Source organism: Panulirus ornatus, chromosome 57 (genome assembly GCF_036320965.1).
Source record: "Panulirus ornatus isolate Po-2019 chromosome 57, ASM3632096v1, whole genome shotgun sequence".
NCBI lineage: Eukaryota > Metazoa > Arthropoda > Malacostraca > Decapoda > Palinuridae > Panulirus > Panulirus ornatus.
In genome coordinates, this window is record NC_092280.1 from 720,921 (window position 1) to 738,832 (window position 17,912).

At 39.9% G+C, this 17,912-nt stretch overlaps 1 long non-coding RNA gene across 2 annotated transcripts; it reads left to right on the top strand.

Annotated features, from left to right (window-relative positions):
• Window positions 1–3,956: 3,956 nt before the first annotated feature.
• On the top strand, window positions 3,957–15,987 carry LOC139766428 (uncharacterized). Of its 2 annotated transcripts, none has more exons than XR_011716897.1 (4): window positions 3,957–4,135; window positions 4,983–5,148; window positions 6,483–6,644; window positions 15,193–15,987. It is a non-coding gene; the product is annotated as an uncharacterized lncRNA (long non-coding RNA). The 2 variants fall into 2 exon arrangements; XR_011716898.1 differs by lacking the exon at window positions 15,193–15,987 and adding an exon at window positions 8,669–9,502.
• Window positions 15,988–17,912: the final 1,925 nt, after the last annotated feature.

The window sequence follows — 17,912 nt, forward strand, 5'->3', positions numbered from 1 at the left end:
CACATCATAACACACTACACTAGAGTACATAATGTTTTGGTCGACAGTCCTCGTATATCAAGTGGCTGGACGGACGTACGACGGTCAATAACGTATGATCAGTAAGCTGAACAATGAACAATGATACAAAAACAAAAAACAAAACAAAAAATATTTGTTTCGTTTATAAATGAATTCGTAGGTACCGTAATCCTCGACATGTCCCAGTACAGAAAACGGACAGCTATACTTCATGTCTAGTTCGGTCAAGAGTTTAATGTTCGTTGTTCACTCCCATCTGCCTGTGGTTGCTGGCAACCCACTCACCATTCTCAGTTGCTACAAACCGACAGGAGTCAGACATATCTACCAAAATGCAATACAAATCACTTTGATATTTTCTTACCAGGAATTCTGATTTTTTATTATGTTGTCTGAAAATAATCTATCATGAAATCTTTGTCATCTGTAGCATTCTCATTAAGGGTGCCCGCTTATATTGCTCTTATATATAAGTATATTTCTCGGCAGACGACATGATGGAGTTGATTTTGTGAATTTTAACCCTTGACAGTAGTTAACTGCAGTAATTTGGTCCAGTGGCCTTAATTTTGTAAGCACGTAAAGCGAATACCTCATATAGAGATATGTGTCTCACCGTCTCACAGTCACCCATGTAAATGGTGTTGCTGGCCAAACCCTTAACTACATTGTTAGCAGAGGAAGAAGTGAGGTACTTGCTGGTACAAGGTGAGTAATTATTATCCGTCTGTCTGGGACTCTTGTCTGGGTTCTTGTATTGTGTTCTAAGACATGTACAATGTAGTAACATTTAGACATTTCATAAACTGTTGATGGCAAAGTTTTACTTTCATGTCATGTAGATAATGTACACTAACGCTGGTGTACCCTAAATAAGAGTGCGTTAAATGCGTTAAAAGTGCTTATGTTACGCCATTTTACGATGATGTACCAACCTATTCCTGGCAGGAAATTGAAGATGTGGGAAGATGTGGACGGAAACATTTCTTATCTATGATACATACCTAACCCTTGGTAGTCTGCTATGACTAGCAGAACCAAACGTTAAGTATTCGCTATGTGAACTCTCGAGTTAATGGTCATAAACCGTAAATATGTTTCATGATTCTAACAATAAAAAGTATCTGTTATGCTTCTTAAACCAGCGGTAATCTTATGAGCGAAAAGTCCTATACTTGAAGTAGACGCGTCTATCCTGCTTCCTCTCTCTCTCTCTCTCTCTCTCTCTCTCTCTCTCTCTCTCTCTCTCTCTCTCTCTCTCTCTCTCTCGTGCTGTGTTGTCTTGCCTTGTGTGCATAATTTAATCTTGTTTACATTCTTTCTAATTCAATTAGTGAATGTCATTTATTGTTTCTAGTCAGATCATTAGAGATGTTCATATAATTTTGCCTTACATTATAATGTTGGTTTGTCACAGCAACACTTTTATCACTGTACAGTAAAACTCTCTCTCTCTCTCTCTCTCTCTCTCTCTCTCTCTCTCTCTCTCTCTCTCTCTCTCTCTCTCTCTCTCTCTCTCTCTCTCTCTTGACTTTGCATTGTTTGTATGTAGCAAGTACTTGTTTACCAGTGATTTAATGTTCATAGCATTTTATTAAGATAATAGAAATTAAAGGAACATTACGTTGGTAAGAAATTTGGTATCGTATTTTTATTTGTACTTACGTATAATACAAACATGCACTTCAAAATGTTCATACCTTTAAATGTTTTTGTTTTTTATGATTTACTTACTTGACGAGCACAGTTTATGACAAAAGATATGTTGAAAAAGTGATTTTACCGATCAGTGCAAACTTTGTGAAACATTACTTAACTACAGTTCAAATACTGTCTCTCTAAGTGCCAGGGGAATATTATGGCGGTACATGGCACGCGTGCTTGACGTCATTTCTTGGTGACGCGTCTTTGATCGATCGAGCCTCTCTCTCTCTCTCTCTCTCTCTCTCTCTCTCTCTCTCTCTCATCTGCCTGACACATCGTGGTGTTAAAAACGAAAGTGAAATACTGAGCCAGTAGAGAAGCCTCAGTTGTTAAGGATGATTGTGGTGTTATGGCTAGTGGTAGGTATGAACTGTTGGGTGTCCAACTGTTAATAGTTTTCGTCTTTTGGAGAAATGCTTCCATGAGCGGTTTGTCCTGTGATGACTCACTACGAATCCTGTTGATCTTATGTGGATTCAAAGTGTTCTACGAACCATGGTTATAGGTATCACGTAGCCACTTGAAACAGTTGATTATGATGTATATTAAAACATCTTTGTGTTTATGTAACATCCGCATACATTTTTACTTTCAAATTCGCATTTAGCGATGCGTTTAGTATATTCTCTTTTCACAAGTTTATTTGTTCACCTAGATCGAAAACGTCTGTAATACAAATGACATCAAATGATGTTCATCGTTCTCAGTAATTCCAGCATGATAACCTAACCATCCAGGATCGATCTTGCTCCAGCATACATCTAACCTTCGTAATTAGTCACTACATTCCCTGCTTACCAAGAGCAGCCTCCTAGCATGTAGAGAAGTGTTATTCAATCAGTATATTAAAGTGTGACAAACCTGTTGTAAAATTAGAGAAAATCATATGGTTTCTCATATGGACAGATGACTGTGTGCAGCTCGGTAATTGCTGCCGCTGTGCAGTTGTCTGTCATATTTGAACAGTGAATATGTGCTGAGTAACGTGTGTTAGTCTGCTCTGGACGGTCCACTCTCAAGACCCACGTTAAATCCGATGTCCTTGGCCATAAATAAGCGATATATACATATATATATATATATATATATATATATATATATATATATATATATATATATATATATATATATCTTTCCATATATATATATATATATCACTCCATCTTTCCACCTCCAATTTGGTCTCCCTCTTCTCCTCGTTCCCTCCACCTCCGACACATATATCCTCTTGGTCAATCTTTCCTCACTCATTCTCTCCATGTGACCAAACCATTTCAACACACCCTCTTCTGCTCTCTCAACCTCTGATCTCTCTAAACCTTTCATTATTTACTCGATCAAATCACCTCACACCACATATTGTCCTCAAGCATTCATTTCCAGCACATCCACCCTCCTCCGCACAACTCTATCTAAAGCCCGCGCCTCGCAACCATATAACATTGTTGGAACCACTATTCCTCCTAAAATACCATTTTCGCTTTCCGAGATAATGTTCTCGCCTTCCACACATTCTTCACCGCTCCCAAAACCTTCGCCCCCTCCCCCACCCTGTGACTCACTTCCGCTTCCATGGTTCTATCCGCTTCCAAATCCACTCTCAGATATCTAAAACACTTTACTTCCTCCAAGTTTCCTCCATTCAAACTTACTTCCCAATTGACTTGACCCTCAACCCTATTGTACCTAATAACCTTGCTCTTATTCACATTTACTCTCAACTTTCTCCTTTCCCACACTTTTCCAAACTCACTCAATTGGGAGTGTTTACGCCGTCCAATGCAAGGCATGTAAAGATATTTATACAGGCGACACCAGAAAAATTGTAACGCAGAAGTGTTATTGGCACCGTCATGCAGTACGCAGGGTTGATCACAAAAAAGAGACCGCTAAACATTATCATGAAAATGATCACCTCATAGATCTTGAAAATCCCGTCATTCTATACCCCTCTGCTGATTATGCCACACACAACGTCAATGAATCTGTCTTAATTGCTAATACTAAGAACTTTAATTTGTCCCCAGGCAATTTTAAAGCCCATCCTAGCATTAACCAAATCATTATGAGAGAATTGACAAAACACGAAAACATAAGAAAAGTTGTTCAAGACACACTCAACTACCCAGGTCAACCCCCCGCCACGTGACCCCCCTTAATCACTCTCCCTTACAACGGTTACTGCCAGACAAAGCGGACAGTGGTTGGTCTGTACAGATTGGTGCTGGACGGCGGGACTCAAGTGTGATGTTGAGATTTAAATAACTTTGTTAAGTACTGGCACCTGATGATGAGGTGGATTGTCTCCACGAAACATGTCGTGCCACATGCATAGAAAAATTACATGTTAAATATAATTGTATGAACTACTGAAGTGCGATTTCACGCTACTTCGGTGGCGCGGGAAATGGTGAATATATATATATATATATATATATATATATATATATATATATATATATATATATATATATATATGTATATATATATATATATATATATATATTATTTATCATACTTTGTCGCTATCTCCTGCGTGAGCGAGGTAGCGCAAGGAAACAGACTAAAGAATGGCCCAACCCACACACGCACATATGTATACCTATACATTTCAACGTATACATATATATACGTACACAGACATATACGTATATACACATGTACATAATTCATACATGCTGCCTTTATTCACTCTCGTCGCCACCCCGCCATACATGAAATGACAATCCCCTTCCCCCCGCACGCGCTCGAGATATATGTATATATATATATATATATATATATATATATATATATATATATATATATATATACAATTCTAACTTGCTAAAAGGGGAAACAGGAGTCATAGTCCTTCAATGTCGAATTGTCAACTTGTGTGTGTCTGATTTTCTCTTAGAATTTCCATTTTAGCTGGCAAGACACCTGCCGTCCTTTATTATTGAATATGGAAAATAAACGTTTTCCTAGGAAAGGGAAATCTTGACACAGAGCTCATGCAATTACTGTTCATAAGAATATAAGTTTCTTACCTTATAATACTGACCACCATATTACCATGTTGATAATATTACTCCCCGTACTATCATACATCACGTCCTCATATTCCCATGTTAATGATATTAAAGCCCCATATTACTATGTTACTGGTGTTATATCCCTATTTTCTCATATTACATTCCTATATTATCATGCTAATGATATTACTCCTTATATTATCATGCAAATATTGATGTCCCTTTTTCCTCGACTTTCAGAATCTTGAAACAGCTTCCTCAAGGTCAAACTCTACCAGTGTACCACCAACTTGGTATATAATCCAGTAATCGTCTGCAGGAACTTATCTCAGCGATGAACTCCAAGAGTTTCTTCAAAGCATTAGTCTTCTTCCTCTTGATGATGCCACATCAACTGTACGCTCGAGTAAGGACAAAAATTCTCTTTGTGTAATGTAAATAAATCATTATTGTAAACTTATTTTTGATAACTCATGGGACTAAGAACTTATGATTCCTATCTAGATAACAGATGGCTATATCATGTGGGTGATCTTTCTCCCCTTGCTTCTAAATCCATACCACAGATGTCAATCCCTAACCATTTCCATGACAGTATCCTACATCCTCTGTTGTGTTGGACCAAATCATTATAAGCTGGAGGAAATCTACTCATATCAAACTGTCCATTTTCAAACAAACCGCAAGGAAACTGATAGCCGATTATAACGAGGGGGTTAGAATCCTCATATGGCTGTTAGTGGCGAAAGTTCTGGGAGCGTTGAAAAATATGTTAAAGTCGAAAACCTTTTCTCGGAAAGCAAAAATGGGTATGTTTGAAGGAATAGTAGTTCCATCAATGTTATATGGTTGCTAGGCGTGTGCTGTAGATAGAGTTGTGCGGATTAGGGTGGATGTGTTGGAAATGAGATGTTTGAGGACAATATGTGGTGTGAGGTGGTTTGATCGGGTAAGTAATGAAAGGGTAGAAGAGATGTGTGGTTATAAAGAAAAAGTGTGTTTGAGAGAGCAGAAGAGGACGTTTTGAAATGGTTTGGTCACATGGAGAGAATGAGGGAAGATTGACCAAGAGGATATATTTGTCAGAGGTGGAGGCAACAAAAAGTGGGAGACCAAATTGGAGATGGAAGGATGGAATGAAAAAGATTTTGAGCGATCGGGGCCTGAACATGCGGGAGGGTGAAAGGCGTGCAAGGAATAGAGTGAACTGGAACAATGTGGTATACCGGGATCGACGTGCTGTCAATGGATTGAACCAGGACATGTGAAGCGTCTGAGGTAAACCATGGAAAGTTTTCCCGGGCCTTAATGAGGAAAGGTAGCTGTGGATTCGGTGCATGACAGCTAGAGACTGAGTGTGAACGAATAAGGCCTTTGTTGTCTTTTCCTAGCGCTACCTCGCGCGCATGCCGGTGGAGGGGGTTGTCATTTCATGTGTGGCGGGGTGGCGACGGAAATGAATAAAGGCAGCAAGTATGAATTTTGTACATGGGGATATATGTATATGTCTGTGTATGTATATATATGTACACGTTGAAATGTATAGGTATGTATATGTGTGTGTGTGGAAGTGTATGTATAAACATGTGTATGTGAATGGGTTGGGCCATTCTTTCGTTTGTTTCCTTATGCTACCTCGCTAACGTGGGAGACAGCGACAAAGTATAATAAATATAAATAAGTATATATATATTTATATATAGATAGATAGATAGATATAGATATGTGCATCATTTCCAGTCTGCACACTGACTCACTCACCTGCCTGATCCTATGCGGTGAAGTGACTTCCCAATGAGTTCATGTTGACAAACCTCTCTGCCGTACCCTTCGTCCAGCCATCATCAAGCCTGAAGTGAAGCTGATCCACTCGGGATTGTTTACCTCGTGTCTGGCCAACAGGTAGGTGGCTGCAGTTTGTCGGTGGTTAGGTAAACAATACGTAGGTGGCTGCAGTTTGTCGGTGGTTAGGTAAACAATACGTAGGTGGCTGCAGTTTGTCGGTGGTTAGGTAAACAATACGTAGGTGGCTGCAGTCTGTCGGTGGTTGGGTAAACAACAATACGTAGGTGTATTGATCAAAGTAAGGTCCACGTGTGGTCGAAGCGTAGGTACATGATATATAATGGCTCAACCTGAATATGGAGAACATGTTAAGGTAAAGCAGACCTGGCCTCACTGAGCCGCCTCCATGCATGGTGCAGGAACCAACAGGAAACTTGTAGAACAAAGCCCGTTCCTTCCCCCTTCCCACCTCCCCACACACCTCCATCTGCCGTGTTTGTATGACAAACACTAAAAAATGAGATTGCATTCCATTCTCGCGCCAGAAGTGTTGCTGCTCCATTTTCTATTATATATATATATATATATATATATATATATATATATATATATATATATATATCATCCCTGGGGATAGGGAAGAATGCTTCCCACGTATTCCCTGCGTGTCGTAGAAGACGACTAAAAGGGGCTGGAGCGGGGGGCTGGCAACCCTCCTTCCCAGTTTTACTTTTCCAAAAGAAGGAACAGAGAACGGGATCATATGAGAAGATTTCCCTCTAAGGCTCAGTCATCTGTTCTGGAACGCTACCTCGCTAACGCGGAAAATGACGTATATGTATGAAAAATCTAAAAACAAATATATATACACGTGTGTGTGTGTGTGTGTGTGTGTGTGTGTGCGTGTGTGAGGCAAGTAGCAGTGCATATTGGTAACTAAGGAAGTTTTACTTAGCGTTTAGTGTGCCACACTTTTGTAAGCTAGATGGTCAACTATAGTGACATCAAACCTACTGTGTTATCCTAGAATCAACACTGCCTTAAATATGTCGACAGCTGAACAGTTGTCTGACCGAGAGTAACGTGCAGACGTAGGTTTGTGGTTATTGTTAGTTTCTTCAATCGACGTCTATAAACCTCTGTTTATCTTGAAGTTTCTGTTGTATACACCTGATATTTGAGCAAAGGAGAAGGTTTAGATATATGGGTATTATGTGGAAAGTCAGGCTATCACCAACACAAGGATTTATTGTCTTATTCTTCTTTTAGCAAGATCGATAACCGGAGTTTGTATTGTGGAATGAGTAACAGTAGCAGATAGAATGTGCTTAATTAATTTTCAATACTTACGAAGAGATTTCGAAAGAGAAAAAAAACAGACAGACAGGTTGAAAGACAGACAGATGAGCATTAAGACACATGATGGAGCCAGCAGCAGCAGTCCTGTCATTGTAATATCTGGTGTAACTTCAAGTCACACGACCGAGTCTTGTGAGATCGTTGTGACAAGTCACGACCTCAAAAAAGGAGCAGAAAACATCTTGGAGTCATCACAGGACAAATTGGTGTTCATGGACAAGGAATCACATTGCCCTTCTTGAAGCTCAGAATTCGATCCGATTTGTAAATCAAAGAAAACAAGTTCAGAAAAGGATTGAATCTACGAGGAACAGTGATTAGGGAAAGGCTAAGATGAGAAAACAGGACTAAAGGCAGACAGAGTCATGATGAATTGGTTGGAGTCCTTGAGTACAACGTTGCGGATTCCCAACAGATGGTCATCCTGGTTGGAAGAGAAAAGCGTGAGAGAAGTAAAGACAGAGGCAAAACCTCACGATGCCCTCCTCTGACTTATCAAGGTCCGTCCTAATGTCATACATCCTGGTGGGCAGGTAATAGCTTGGGAAGAGCAGACATCCTTATAGGTAAAGAAGCTGACAAATGTAGATCACCATCATTTTTATTGTTGCACTACCATCTTACACATAGCCATACTGCACAGAGCTATCATATGCAGAGCCATCTTTTACACAACCATCTACACACAGCCATCATAGACACCAATCCTAAACAAAACCATTTGACACAAAACCTTTCTATATACAGTCATCTTATACACAGCTATTTTCTTTTTAACATAGGAGGCTCCAGTCACGGACAGAAATCCACATCAAGACCTGGCCTCAACTGAAATAAAGAGAAGCTAATGAAAGGAAAAAAGATGAGACAAGGTAAAGCATTTACGAAATTTGGAGGAAGTGAAAATCTGTCTTTTGAAATACATCAGATCAAAGATACTGAAAGATACATGAGAGGGTAGAGATTTCCAAAGTTACAAGGTGTAAGGAAAGAAACAGTTATCAAAACGACCCACCCTCGAGTTACCAACAACCATACAATAATCACGTGACGCAGCAGATTGCGTGTGATCTAGCTAGTGGTGGGGGCACACAAACAGCCAGATCTCGGTCGCAAAAATCAAAGTAATACATATAGAGGAGGGAAAGTGGACCATCACTGCGGCGTAGGGCAGGAGGGTCAAGTCTGAGTTAGCCTTGGAGAGTTTTTGAGTCAGACAAGGCTGCAAAGCCTTACTTGACAGAGAGAGAGAGAGAGAGAGAGAGAGAGAGAGAGAGAGAGAGAGAGCAGTTTTTCATGTACGTGACATTTACGCTATAAATCCAAAGTTTTGTTCAAACTGCCAACGTTTTCGCAGAAGTAAATCCTTCCTGAACTTTCAGGAAGGATTCTTTCTCCCCAATCCCTATGTATGTATATATGTATGTATGTATGTATGTACCAACATATGTATGTCTTCATGTATGTATCTTATTGGATTAGATGGCATCCAAGAGCAATGGGTTAATAAGCCGCTACCTCTACTATATAACATTAACACAAAGACAAAAATTTATATGTTCAAACTGTTTTATTGTCTGTAGTTCTAAAGCGAAGCCCAGATTAATTAAACAATAAAAAAGATAATAGACATAGATAATCCATTTAACAATCCAGTTATGTATTGATTTTTATAATGGATCTACATAATATTTTTCATCATAACTTAGACATGTTATTTGAAAAGAATCATCTACATATTTGTTATTTCTAGGAAAAAAGAATATATTTAGTGAGAACATGAAGGAAGCTTGATTCAAGTGTGTAGTGAAGTTTCTCAGGTGAGAGAGCAACATGTAAGTGTTTTGTTTGACTCGAGGGTGTTGATTTTTGACTTGTCTCTAACACACCAGCAGCACAAATGAATGTATTCTTTATGTCATAACACATGCAACACGTCCAAAGGTGTTCCTGGTGTGTACGTACACCTGCAAGAGAACCTATTGTCTTGTTACAGAATCACAGGCGTTTCTGGTGCTTTAAAGAACACTTACAACACAACCACAGGCATTGTAGAAGCTTATCTTTGGAAAATCCTCGTCTTACTCCTGTTCCCTCAGCTGGAAAATGATGGTAAAGAAAGGGAGGATTTCCATGCCACGCAGGGATAGTATATATATATATATATATATATATATATATATATATATATATATATATATATATATATAGTGCATATGAACGCGCACTTCCATATAACATACAACCCTGCAACAGCGAGGATCGAGCCCGGGACCCCTGCGTGGCAGGCGGCAGTGCTACAGTTAGCTGCGATCATATCTAACAGTAACTAGCACCCCCGCCCTCCACGCAGGGGTCCCGTGCTCGATCCTCGCTGTTGCAGGGTTGTATGTTATATATATATATATATATATATATATATATATATATATATATATATATATATATATATAATTACACATGACCGTGATGATAGCATGAAGGTGAAATCGCACTTCAGTAGTTCATACAGTTTTATTGAACATGTAATTTTTCTATACATGTGGCACGACATGTTTCGTGGAGACAGTCCACCTCATCATCAGGTGCCAGTACTTAACAAAGTTATTTAAATCCCAACATCACACTTGAATCCCGCCGTCCAGCACCAATCTGTACAGACCAACCACTGTCCGCTTTGTCTGGCAGTAACCGTTGAAAGGGAGAGTGATTAAGGGGGGTCACGTGGCGGGGGTTGACCTGGGTAGCTGGGTGTGTCTTGAACAACTAAATTCTTATGTCTTCGTTTTTTCCAATTCATAATGATTTGATCAATGCTAGGATGGCCTTCGAAATTGCCTGGGGACAAATTAAAGTTCTTAGTATTAATTAAGACAGATTCAATGACGTTACGTGTGGCATAATCAGCAGAGGGGTATAGAATAACGGGATTTTCAAGATCTATGGCCAGGGTGATCATTTTCATGACAATGTTTAGCGATCGCATGTTTGTGGTCATCCCTGCGTACTGCATGACGGTGCCAATAACACCTTCCCGTTATAGTTATACCTGTCTGGCCAACATAAATATATTTACATGCCTTGCAGTTGGCTGCGTAAACACTCCCATTTGTTGCATGATTTGGCCTACTATCTATTTAGGTCTTACAAATGGTGGTATTGCACTGGAAAGTAGCATTGCAAGCACTGTTTTTTAGAACATAGATTAGCTAAGCTGGGAGACTCATTTGTCCTCTTTTTCAGCCCTTGCACCATCCTCTTGACTTCCTACCGCTTTCTTTTATACATCTCCAGTCATTTGCACTCCTTCCTTGTAAATATCGTCCAAATGATTCTCTTCTCTTTCGCTAACAACTTTACTTCATTCCACCATTCACTACCCTTTCTAATCTGCCCATCTCCCACCTTTCTCAAGCCACATGCATCTTTTGTAGATGCCATCACTGCTTCCCTAACTACATCCCATTCCTAACTCTCTCCCCTCTCGTCATTTGCTCTCACCTTTTGCCATACTACACTCAATCTTATCTGGTACTTCCTCACACAAGTGTCCTTTCCAAGCCCACTTACTTTCACCACTGTCTTCTCACTAACATTTCTCTTTTTTTGAAAACCTCTACAAAACTTCACCTTCGCCTCCACAAGATAATGATCAGACATCCCTCCAGTTGCCCCTCTCAGCACATTAACATCGAAAAGTGTCTCTTTTACACTTCTATCAATTAACACGTAATCCAGTGACGCCCTTTGACCATCTCTCCTACACACATACGTATACTTAAGTATATATCTTTTTAAACCAGGTATTCCAAATCACTAGTCTCTTTTCAGCACACAAATTCACAAGCTCTTCACTATTTCCATTCACAACACTGAATACCCCATGTACACCAGCTATAACCTCAACTGCCACATTACTCACCTTCGCATTCAAATCACCCATCACTAATACCGGGTCTCGTGCATCAAAGCTGCTGACACACTCACTCACCTGCTCCCAAACCACTTGCCTTTCATAATTTCTCTTCTTATGACCAAGTGCATAAGCACCAATAATCACTCATCTCTCTGCATCCACTTTCAGTTTTACCCACATCAATCTAGAATTTACCTTCTTACACTCTGTCTACCTCGCGCGCATGCGGGGGGAGAGGGCTGTCATTTCATGTGTGGCGAGGTGGCGACGGGAACGAATAAGGGCACGCAGTATGAATTATGTACACGTGTATATCTGTATATGTCTGTGTATGTATATATATGTATACGTTGAAATGTATAGGTATGTATATGTGCGTGTGTGGACGTGTATGTATATACTTGTGTATATGGCTGGGTTGGGCCTTTCGTCTGTTTCCTTGCATTACCTCGCTAACGCGGGAGACAGCGACAAAGTAAAATGAATGAATAAATGAATATATATATATATATATATATATATATATATATATATATATATATATATATATATATATATATATATATATGAAAATTGCTCGTCAGGCGGCTCTCTCCACAAGCCCTGGTCACTAGATGGCTCTCCCTGCACCTTTCTTTAGGTAGCAGGTCCCACACTCAACGCTTGGTCTCTCAACTAGTCATTTCAAATTAATGTCAAGAAACCTCCTCTCTGGACTGATCTGATTCACTTCATACCAGAATTGTGTTCTCTCTTTTGATGTTTGTAAACTATTGGTGAGGGATGGTTCTTGTAAAGTATTGGTGAGGGATGGTTCTTGTAAAGTATTGGTGAGGGATGGTTCTTGTAAAGTATTGGTGAGGGATGGTTCTTGTAAAGTATTGGTGAGGGATGGTTCTTGTAAAGTATTGGTGAGGGATGGTTCTTGTAAAGTATTGGTGAGGGATGGTTCTTGTAAAGTATTGGTGAGGGATGGTTTTTGAATGATAAGCATTAAAGACGAGACCTAACAGGACCAGGATTATGTGAAGAGGAGCACGTGGTTACTAGGACATGTGGGAGAACAGAGATCTGAACGAGGATGTGACAAGACAGAACACATAGACTGACCGCCCAGTTAGCTTCATCCTTCATCTAAACTTTGCCTATCAGGAGACAGATTAGTGAACGCAGATTGACTGTAAAGTCTAAATCTATAATGAAATCTGGGGAAAGTTCAGGATCAAGACGTCAGAGCCACAGGCTTTATCTTTTAAGAGGACAGTGGTAATGGATATAAATATTGAGTGTTCCTTAAGGAGACGTTGTCAAATGATTGTGAGCAACATTCACACCATCGACAATAGTTCCTTTCAAACCAACGTCCATCTTCAAGACGACAAAGCACAATAACTCCCGTCACATCTTACTGTCCAGAAATATACCAACATTCTCCTTTCTTCTGCCAAGCACAATGTAGTAATCCAGGGAAGCACTAGTCTACCTCATCTATTCCTACACAAAATGACTCAGTAACAGACCACCCTCTTGTAAACCCAAGCGCCCACACACCTTACGGAGATAAATAATCAAGAGCGGAGGACCTCGACTTGTCAAGAGTAAGAGGTGAAGGCGTAAATAAAGAGGATATGTCGGTGCCTGGAGCCCGGGTCGGCCTCCCCCACCGCCCGTCACTTGCGGCCCATAAGGGACAATATTGGAGGCGGAGACCATCCTGGGAGCAGCACAGAAGCCATCATGACCGCCCAGATAGCCGGCCCTCCCTGCCTGACCCCACACGATAACAGTCTGCCCACGCCTCCACACCAGGGAGTTATGGAACAGGAGGAAGAGGGACAGAAGTAGAAGAGCAGGCAAGGAAGGAATGGGAAGGAAAGGAGGTAAAGAAAATTTAGACAAGGACTAAAGGAAAGGTTTAGGGACTTACACATCCCAGAAAAGAAAATATATCTGCCTGACTTAGCGAAGCGTAGTATCTTCTACAAAAGCGGAGGGTCACCCCTACCATGCCAGGCCGTAACTTGTCCCTCATTGTATGTATGGTCCGGACTCGAACCTGCAACCACAAGAGATACATTCATCATGACACTCTCCTGTGATAAAGCCATTTATCATGACACACTGCTGTGATAGACCCGTTTATCATGACACACTCCTGTGATACAGCCATTTATCATGAAGAATATCCGTTAAAGAAGCGCTAATCCTGACTCACTTCTGTTATGGAGTACTTATCATGACGCACGCCTGACTCACTTCTGTTACGGAGGTACCTATCATGACGCACGCCTGACTCACTTCTGTTACGGAGGTACCTATCATGACGCACGCCAGTAATGGATATGTAGGAGTTTATTGTTCTCGATAATGTTCATAATGATTATGATAATGATGAATGAGAACATAGTAATGATGAATAGGGTCATTGTATCGATAAAGATAAAAGTTCACATTATGATAAATTAATGAAGACAAAGAAGGAAAAGAAACGATGAAGAAAGAAAAAAGAGAAAAACGAAGAAATGATAACGAAAATGATAAGCACAGAGAAGTGGATAAGATAAAGCTTTCTCTCGCACAACACATGCTGCACCTGGTACAACACATGCTGTCTCCTCCCGTCTTGCACAGCATTGGTTCTTATACGTTATTCTTATAAGTCTTTCATATATAACAAGATCTGTAGTGATATATTAACTACAATGGCTCACTGACGTGATCTTACAGTGACTTCCTCACATCACAAATGTCTCTCATAATATGCACGTCGTCCAGCATGATGGGTTCACGTCTCCGCTCTACCTTGCAGTCCTTAACATGATTAAGAATACACATCCTGACTGAACAAGTCGTCCATTGATGGGTCTTTCTGTTCTCTTCATACTAAAGTCCTTAACATAATGTTACCCGATCCATTGCACTACCATGAGCTTGTCCTCTGATCTTCCTTTTTTCCCATCACGTCAACTCCTCTTACTCACAGCAAGATAGTGTGAAGCAACAACTGAAACCAAATACATCAATATTAGAAACGAAAATATGTAAGAAAATGACACATTCTGTGAGTAGAACTGAGTTTGTAAAACAAATTTAAGACTAGTATCATTGAAAGATGACATAGAGACACTTAATTTCTCCCTAGATTGTATGACTTGTGTCTAAATGTGTGTGTGTGTGTGTGTGTGTCTGTGTGTGTGTGTGTGTGTTTGTGTCTGTCTGTCTGTCTGTCTGTGTGTGCGTGTGTGTGTGTGTGTGTGTGTGTGTGGGTGGGTGGGTGTGTGTGTCTGTGTGTGTGTGCGTGTGTGTGTGTGTGTGTGTGTGTGTGTATGGGTGAGAGAGAGAGGTGGAGCATTTAGACCGCAAGGCATGACGGAATCCTACCTCTTTTAGCAGACGACCCCCTTGGGTACCAACCTGGAGTGGAAGAGTAACCTCCACTGCCCTCCGGCTGCAGACGACCCACTTGGGGCATCAGGCGCGGGTACATAAATAACCACGTAGGACCCTGAGTTATGATCCAATGGTCGGACGTGACCCGACGTTCTTCCTGGTGCTGTACTGGCCTGCACAACAAGAAGGAATGAAAATCCTTTATAATCCAAAGCCGAAACAAATTATGTGTACCAATCTTAGCCCACAGGTCTGACTCACAGATCTTAACCCAGGGGTTTGAGCAAAGGCACCTAAACAAGAATTCCTGATTAGCATATAGAAGAGCGAGAGCACCGTCATACCTGAAGATATGTTTGTGATGTTATTCACGACTCGTAGACAGACATACTGGAGACAGAAAATCCTACTAGTCAAAGAATTACTTATTTTCACCCTTAATCTAATAGTTGATACGACTTATATTGAAAGGTATGTCCTCAACAGTGTGTGATTATCATTCACGTAGTCACTGTGAGTCACTGTTCACTATCCTACTTCCAAAAAGAACCAAAATGTAATGATATCTACATTTACCAGTGAAAACTTTGATACACGATGGAATATATAGGAAGCATGATATTGTCAATGACTTAATGGCAAACTGGAATCCGTACAAGAGTTATCTTAGGCCACTGCAAGAATGTAACACCTGTCCTGTACCGGCTAGGGGTCAGGGTCAGGTCACTGAAAGAATTTAACACTGTAAGTGCCCTCCTTACGTCACGGTTAGGTACAGTGTGTGTGTGTGTGTGTGTGTGTGTGTGTGTGTGTGTGTGTGTTCACTAAGTTCAGGTCAATTTGTGCATATCAAACACGAGATCAATTGGGTCTGTCACTAAAATGACAACACCAGAGTAGAAACATAATCTTATGTAAATCTGACTTCAATACATACATAAATATTAACAAATACCTCGCCAACGCGGGAGACAGCGACTAAGTATATAATATGACACATAATATATGTATATATATATATATATATATATATATATATATATATATATATATATATATATATATATATATACAAACGCAGACCAGGGCTGACAGTGCACCGCCCTAGCAGTAATTTCACGTGTTTATTAGGGAGACGTGCATAACACATCTCCCATCAGGGAACTATTTCAGCACACACACACACACACACAAACCCTGCCTCCTGGTTACGTATCATACAGTGGTATAATGAATCTTCAGATAAGCACACAGGAATACGAAATTCTTTTTCCTTAACCTCGCTGCAAAAGATCAACAGTCTGTTAACGGGAACGGTGAGCCTTGAAGGCTCATGTTGCTCAGGAGTAGATTGAGATATCTCCCTCAAGGTCAACCTCCAAACCTGGATTAGATACACTTATCATCTATGGTATCAATACCTAAGAAATACTGGAATAATTACAATAAATTCATCTATATGACAAACATGACCTCTGCCTATATATGATGCCAGTATTGTTTAGAAAATCTCGTTCTATAATCTTTTAATAATTTTTTGGTTTGTTTCTAAACCAGAGCTTTCCTATAAGTGGCAGGGTAAACCATAGAAAGGTCTGTGGGGTTTGGCTGTGGATAGGGAAGTGTAGTGTCGCTGCATTATACATGACAGCTGGAGGCTGGATGTGAGTGAGAGGATGTGGCCTTTCTTCGTCTGTTCCTGGCGATACATTGCTGACACGGAAAACGGTGATCAATATTAGGGGAAATGTCAAAATGTTTTAGGACCTTCCAGAATCACCAGCATCTACGTCCTCAGAATCACATATGCTAATTTGAATTTCAACGACAAGTACAGCTAATTATGATAATGATAGCATGAACGTAAATAACAATGATCTAAACCAGTAATTTTCCACTCTGAATTATTTCTGTCATCTCATGTTGCAGCTGACGTACCTCAAGTCATGATGATAATTCAAGACAATGATAACGATTATCATTACAATACCCCCAACCCTAACCATTTAACCAACTCACATGTGACATTCCACAATGTTTGACAATATGTCTTCCGGATATGAATTTATCCTTCTTCAGAATCATAAACATAATTCAAAAACATAATGACAATAATTGTACAAGATAAGAAAAACTACCAGACCGATAACAGTTATTTATATCTATCATGTCATGTTTTTTGATATTTCAAAATGTACTACACTGAACATTATCAACTTAGGCCAGCACCCATGTGCGACATATGCCAGCCATGAGTGACCAGTGTACTTTGTGAAGCTCTGGCGTCTCTTGGATACATCAAATGATGTTGTTCCTTATGCTCGTACCAAGATAAAGTTCATCCCAGTCTTACATGATAGACATGAAGGCTTTCATCTCAATTGTAATTACTGTATCACCTATTGTTCAGGTGAGATTAAGCTGCATATGTGGCCAGGCACAGAGAGACACACAAAAGGAAAATGACAGCCACATATTTCTCACTAATATATATATATATATATATATATATATATATATATATATATATATATATATATATATATATATATATATATATATATATATATATATATATATATATATATTTCTTTCTTTCAAACTATTCGCCATTTCCCGCATTAGCGAGGTAGCGTTAAGAACAGAGGACTGGGCCTTTGAGGGATACCCTCACCTGGCCCAATTCTCTGTTCCTTCTTTTGGAAGAGAACGAATGGGAA